At 37.3% G+C, this 7497-nt stretch overlaps 2 pseudogenes; both read right to left on the bottom strand.

Moving 5' to 3' along the window:
- Positions 1-4974, bottom strand: part of LOC104870058 — a 7549-nt pseudogene extending 2575 nt beyond the window's left edge.
- Positions 4975-5057: 83 nt separating this feature from the next.
- Positions 5058-6266, bottom strand: LOC104870059 (annotated as a pseudogene).
- Positions 6267-7497: the final 1231 nt, after the last annotated feature.

Raw genomic sequence — 7497 nt, 5'->3', positions numbered from 1 at the left:
CTATTCAGTTTTTGGGTTTTTTTTGTCTTTTTTCTTTTTTTTTTTTTTTTTTTGTTTTAACCAGTGTGCTTCTTTGTGATATTGAAGGTACAAAAACTTCCTCCTCTTCTTCTTTCTCAAGTACGAAAAGAGATTATTGAGAAACTTTGACTTGGAATTGTCTGTGCTGAGACTGTATTTTTATGCATTTCAATATTTTTATTAAAACCAAAACTAAAGATCTTCGTGGCACACCTCCTCCTCAGTTTATGCATGTTTTAGTTACATAAATTACAATACAGTTACAACCAACAAGTCAAGTGAGGAGGAATTTCTGATTTTAAATGTTAAAAAGAGAGGGGCCACTTCAAACATAGTTTAAAAACACTTTAAAAAACCTTCCAGAGTAACTGTTAACATAGCTGTTTTTATATTGGTGTTCAATTTCCTTCCATCTAAGCAATGCAGACACAGGTAGTGCTGAGAATTAGCATCCCAATTCAAGTTATACAGATGATGTCATTTACAACAACACAGAAGTTGTTACTCTGTAAACCCTTAGTTCCCTTTTCCCATTTGGATCATTTAAAAACTCTCTCTATGCTTCTGCAGTGACTCTTTAAGTGGCATAAAGAAAAAGTAACTTATTTATCTGAAAAGGCCTTTGGTGGCACTTTAGAGTCCTGTGCATTCAACTGAAGTTCTTGTAGAGTTTGAGGGTTGCAATGAAGTCCAGGTATCTGCAGCTACCACATCAACCTCTGCTACACCTAGATTTCTATGCTACAAGACTAGGACATGAAGCCCATTCACAACCCTCCCCTTAAGTCAAAGAAAAGACTTCATTAGTTATTAGGTATCCTGTTCTAATCACAGTCCAGTGCAAAAACAATCACAAATTATATCTCTGGCACATCCTATGCTTTTAGTTTCTGCATAAAGTCAATGAACATGGTAATCCTTATAGCATCCCATAGCATAAAAGTGTCAACTACATTAAGTAGTCACTTTAAGTGGCCTCAAGGAAGAAAATCACCCTATCACTCAGGATGTTTTCTCTTCATCTATACCTAAGAAGCATTATAAGAGGAGGCCTTAGCTTCCACTAAAGCTTACCACTATATTCCCTAAAGCTGCCACCTTGATAAAGTTACTAAAATTAAGATAGTTTACAAAATTAGGTACATTCTTTAAATTTGACTCCCCAAACAATTATTTTTGTCTATGATAACAAAGTGAGAAAGGCCTGTGAGTCCATATATTTAGGAGAATGGGCAACTAAGATTTGAGGCCTTAAAATGTTGGAACAATATATCTTAGTCCTCACAAGCAGATATTGTAATGAAATAACTTTGGAAAATATACAGCTGATGGTTTTGCTACTGTTCTTAAAAAACTAGGCTACGTCAGTGAAGCACCTGATAAATTTAAGTGTCTGATTTACAGGGGAAAGTCCACTTTATACTTACAGAGAAACACAAAATTTGTAAACTTTTTCCATCCCCAATCCTTCTAATGCTGAGACACAAAATAAGTTAATAGCAAAAGATCCTTAATTTCCAGACATGTTTTGGCTTTTGGTGCATTTTAAGGCCTCTCTGACCTGTTGGGTATCATGAGTTGAACCAAGGGTGCATAAAAATTGAGGCCTTGGAAGCTGACAAGTCACACAGCTGCAAGCCCCTCAGATTTGAATGTGAGACACTCACCCAGTGATATTTACACAGAAAATTTATATTTCCCCTAGACACATAAAACCAAAAGTTAATTAGATCAACAAATTTCTACACTGGTTCTTGTAGCTCTCCCCTGCCTCTCAGACATGTTTACAAGACTAAGAAATAGATCTTCTCACTGAATAAAGAGGAAGGTAGGAGGAAAAGAAGGTAGTTTAAAATGAAACCCATGGGTCGGGGTCAGTGATTCTGCCACATGCCCCACAAGTGAAAGGACCTGAGTTTGATCCCTTGTACCCAAAATAAATAAGTAAATAAAATGAAACCCAGTTTGACTGCATCTCTCATTAGCTCTTAGATTTGCTAGTATCAAACCTACATAGGCAATGCTTCTTTTATAAAACAGTACATTATGTTCTATAACTGGCTCAGATGGCCAAGCCAAAGCAATCTGAAAATGATTTTGTCTTCCCTCCCCTACCAGTTATGGAGCACAACATACTGAGGCACGAAAGGGGAAAAAAGCCTTGGAGGGGCATTATCACAATTTTAAACTAAACTGATGTCAAAATTATAAATTAGCTGGATTTAGGGTTATGTCAATAAACATGATTATCATTGAACACATGTTTTCTGCCCTTTGGGTAGACTTGAAACATCTCCACATAACTAAGACAAGCTTCTACTAGAGTTGCCAGGATAACCACAATGAAGCACTTATGGAACAAATGACTAGTAGTGTGCTACTCTTACAGTTTGGTTCTTCCTTGCCTCCTTTCCATCCTGACTTTTTCCTGAAGAAGCTACATTTTTGCAATCTATAGAGAAGAGAAGGAGATGCAACTCTCCAGAGTATAGTCTGGTGAGGTAACAATGATAGAAATCAGAAGAAATGCACTAGCCATGATTGAGGCTGGTTTATCTTTGTTCTTCAGTCATGAGCAACTGAATTTAGAAGGGGAGAAAAATAAATTGTCCATGAAATATTCTACCTGTGGGTAATCTTTCAGGGAATCCCCTGAATCATGAAAAGTTTGAGGGCCAGGGATTTAACCCAGTAGTTCCACTGCCTGTCTAGCAAGCACAAGGTCCCAAGTTGGATCTCTAGTACAAAAAACAAAACAACAACAACAAAAAAAAACAAAGAAAGTGTGCACAGGTCCCAGGGACCAGCAGTGTGTTCCAGAGCATCACAACTGCAGGCATATCCCAGCCAGGCCTCTACCCAAGGCTTGCACACATACACCCAGCCAAAGCCTGCCCAGAAAAGAGCTGCACAGGCACGCAATCTTCAGCTAGCCGCCTACCCCATAGCACTGGCACAGGCAAGGGCCCACCTGGAAAAGAGCTACACAGGCATACAAGCAACAACCACAGGCTCTCCCCAACACCATTGATAAGTGCCTTGAGACCCTAGCCAGAAGACTTCTCAGACAAATCTCCCAGTCAAAGGCTCTCCCAGACAACAGGTACATTGTTGTACCAGCAAGGGGCACACCTAGTGCGCCAAGTGTGCACTGGCCCCAGTAAGAAGCCTGCCCAGACAACATGCCAGCTCAGTGATCCAGAAGGAGACTATTCTGAACCCAGGATGGTGAGCAGCAGAGAAAAGACTGCTCAGTGACTTGCTGAGAACTGAAGACCTCCGGGTGAACAAAAAGTTGTCTCAACAAAGGCACAGCATCTGCTGAAATGAGAAGACACATAAACAAGTCCCCAAACCAGACTTCCCAATCACCTACAGCAATCAGACAGGGAAATGAGATGGAACAATCTGATACTCAACACCTGGACTGCTTGAAATGGCAACAAAAGAGGGTATGGAAAAAGTGAAATCAGAAATAATTTTTCAGATAACAACAGAGATTATGCCCATAGTACAAGACATGATTAATAAATCTAGAGGGAACGCATATTTAAGAAATGAGGAGCTGAGGAACATAGTGGAATCCCAACATAATAATCAAATGGAATCTGCTAAAATAGATGCAAACAGATTTCCAGGAGAATAAGAATGCCATTGAAAGTTTATCCAGCATAATGAGCCGATGCAAGGATAGAATTTCAGATAGAGAAAATAGGATTGCAATTAGTGATCAGGAAAAGGAAAAAATAATTAAGTAGTAAGAGAACATGATAAATCAATCCAGTATCTGCTAGATGATGCAAAGAAGAGTAAGGCTGATCAGAGTTAATGAAGAAACAGGCAAGAGTGAAGATGACATAAAAAACATACTGTTCACAAAAGTAATGGCAGAAAGTTTCCCAAATAAGGGAAAATAATTTTACATACAGATAAATGAGGCATATCAACTATCCATGATCAAAATAATGTCTACAGCTAGGCATATAAAAGTTAAGATTCCAGAAACCCAACAGAACAAAATTCCGCAAGCAGAGAAAAGAAACAAATCACATACAAAGGAAATCCTATCAGAATCACAGCAGACTTCTCAACACAAACCCTCAAGGCAAAAAGAGCATGGAGTGATCTATTTCAAGCTCTAAAAGAAAACAGCCTCCCACCTAGATCGATGTACTCTGCAAATCTATCTTTCATAACTGATGTTGAAATAAGATACTTTCATGACAAAGGGCACCTTAGTAACTCCATGAACATCAAACCAGCACTCCAAACAATTTTAAACAATATCCTAGGAAAAGACAATGAAGCTCACAACCTCAGCAATCCCAGCAGAATGAATCCATCAGGAAAGACAAGAAATTAAATGCAAAAGGGGAGAATCCACAAAAAGAAAAAGTCATGACAAAGATAAGTGAATACATATCAGTGATAATGGTCTCAGTTCACCAATCAAAAGAAATAGACTGGCAGAATGGGTCAAGAAGAAGGATGAAACAATATGCTGTATACAAGAAATACACCTAGTTCAAAAAGAAATGGATGGAAAACAAAACTCCATGTGACAGGAACCCCCCCAAAAGTAGGAGTAGATATCTCTTTGCAGATCAAGTGAATTTCAAATCAACACTGATTAAGAAAGACAAAGAAGGACACTATGTCTTTGTAAAGGGAACAATCCAAGAGGAAGTGATGACAACCATAAATATAAATTCACCAAACACTAGTGTGCCCAACTCTATAAAAGAAATACTGGTGGACATGAAAAATCAAGTAAGCACTAAAAGAGTACTAGTGGGGGACTTCAATACACCAGTGTCACAAATGGATTGATCAACTACACAGAAAAATTTGAGTTAAAATAAAAGGAAAAAGTAAAGAAAAAAGTAAGTCTATTATTATGTTTCTTTTTTAATGACTAAACTACTATATATACCCTGCCAGTGGTTCAGACATGGTTCTTTTGAAGTATTTCAATCTTCCCACTAAGCACAAGCTGCAACAAGGAGATAATAGACTTCCCCACCTCTGCTCAGGCATCAGTAGAAAGATGAGCCATTACTGCTGAGCACCAGCAAAGCTGCAACAGACATCCCAAGGGGATTAGCAGCAGCAATCACTGGGAAGCCTGCCAGAGGTCAAAGGGGTAAAGGGGCTGGCATGGAAGAAACCCCTGACATCATGCTGCTGCTGTTGACAGGTAAGTGTACTGCCCTCTGGCATGCTTGATTAACCCATTTGAGCCTAGTCCTTCACAGCAATATAGAAATAAGGATGCTCCACAGCTTCTCTTCCAGTGAGACATAGCTGGTGTTCATATCATAGCAACTTATACAGGAAATCTAAGTTTTCTAAGGTGCTGGTTTTCACTGTAGATAAAATATTCCCGTTGTTTAAGAGAGTGTCTACTTAATGAGAGTATCTTCTGAGTTATAAAAGTATTATTGGAATGGAAATCTAATTCAATGTTGTATTTGGAAATATAGTCATACAGATCTTCTGTCCCCAGAACCTTGGCTATCTTCACAAACTCATCATAATTGTCATGTCTGTGGAAAAATAGCTTCCTTCCAGAAGATCACACTTGCCAATATGCAGCTCCAACTCCACATATCCAAACTATCATCTTACACCTGATAGTCTACAAGTAATTCAAGGCCTTTGAAATATTAGGAAGCAACTCAGATGTTATATTCTTGACAGGATGTTAAAACTGTCAGATCCCAATATGTTAGCTGCACTTTCTGTTCTCATGATGAATTATGACATTTTGGAGCTACACTTCTCTTGTAGAAGTTCCATGCTGCAACAATAATCCAGGACCTTCAGAGTGTCATACATGTAAAATAAAATATTATAGTTGGTTAATGTCTTACAAAATTGCTTGAAGTCTTTATTATACATATGTTTAAAAACCAAGGCAGAGGCTCGTGACATAGGGCCATTTATAATGTAATGATGTCGAGGGCCTCCTCCAAAATCTTTATTTCATGCTTAACTTTCTTCTTTTTTACTAGCTTGAGAATTTTAACAACTTTTACATTTTTTCACTTTGTTTTCATTTTTCACTTATTCTGATGTTGATGGCTTCAAATACTTCATTGTATATACCTCTGTCTGGTTTTTGAACCAGTTGATATTCGTCTTGATTTCCCCTTGCCATATCACACATAATCTCAATACTCTTGGGGCCTATGCACATTAACATCTGTGTAAACTCTGGCCTTTCTTGGTACAGGTATTAACATGTCAGACAGGTTGGCAGACAAATTGAACATGATGTCTGAGGACCTGTCAAACACTATGTTCAGAGGAATCTGTGGGAAGGCCTATTTTCAGACCTGTTTTCCTCAGACTATGAGGCAAACAGCCATAGTGGTAGCTGCTCTCTCCTCTCCTCACACAGGCAATATCAACTTACACTTTTTAAATAACTGAATATGCTGATTGTCTTCATGGCACAATGATTTAAATTTATTGAAGCAGGAAGCATTGAGGACCCCTGTAAAGATAACTCTTTAACATGAAGATAGCAGCAAAAATAGCTTTTACTGATGTCAGCTGCTCAGTGAGTGATTCCTATCAGTCTTGAGAGCCCCAAGTAGAAGTTTGCTTTTCCTTATATCCTTCTTTTAACATCTATGAAGCTTAATTTCATTGGAGTTTTCTGGGATTATAGCAAGCAGGATTTACACAAAGCAGAGCACTAAAGGAGGAGAGAGCAAAGAGTTCTGATAGGAATTTCTGAATCTGTTACACTCCTTTGGATGCAGATTACAGAAGTTATCATGGGTACTCAGGTATAATCTATAAAAAACATAATTATCTAGGTAACCCATAGTTGCCCAATAACACAATTACCTATAGTTGCCTAATAACAGAATGTAATGATAAGACAATATCATTAACTATCAATTAAATGACAGAAGTGAGCCTGGAAATTTTGTTACAGAAAAACAAATCTAAAATCTGCCATTGAAATCAAGTTATTAAGGAAATTTGTGATATGACATCCTGGATGAAGTGGAACAGAAAATAGATAATAGATAAAAAGTTAGGAAATAAGCATAAAACATGGACTTCAGTTAATAATACTATCTCAGTTTTGTTTCATTAGTAGCATGTTTAGTATGATTATATGTAATAATAATAGGGTCACAGATTGTGGCTATATGGGAACTCTTTCACTATCCTATATTTTCTGTAAACCTAAAATAATTTGAAATTTTTTATTTAAAATTTCCATGAGTAAAATAGAATGTCTCTATATTAGAAGCATTCTCTTTAAAAATAATTTAAAACTGCTGGGGATTTAGCTCAGCAGTTCACTGGCTTGCCTTGCAAGCGCAAGGACCCGAGTTTGATTCCCAGTACCAATAAATAAATAAATAAATAGATAGATAGATAGATAGATAGATAGATAGATAGATATAGATAGACAAATAAATAATAAAAATAATAATTTAAAACTCATTTTTC

This window comes from Fukomys damarensis, unplaced genomic scaffold (assembly GCF_012274545.1).
Source record: "Fukomys damarensis isolate Sample0158 unplaced genomic scaffold, DMR_v1.0_HiC HiC_scaffold_30, whole genome shotgun sequence".
In the NCBI taxonomy this organism is placed as follows: Eukaryota; Metazoa; Chordata; class Mammalia; order Rodentia; family Bathyergidae; genus Fukomys; species Fukomys damarensis.
This window is presented reverse-complemented; position numbering and strand designations above follow the sequence as displayed.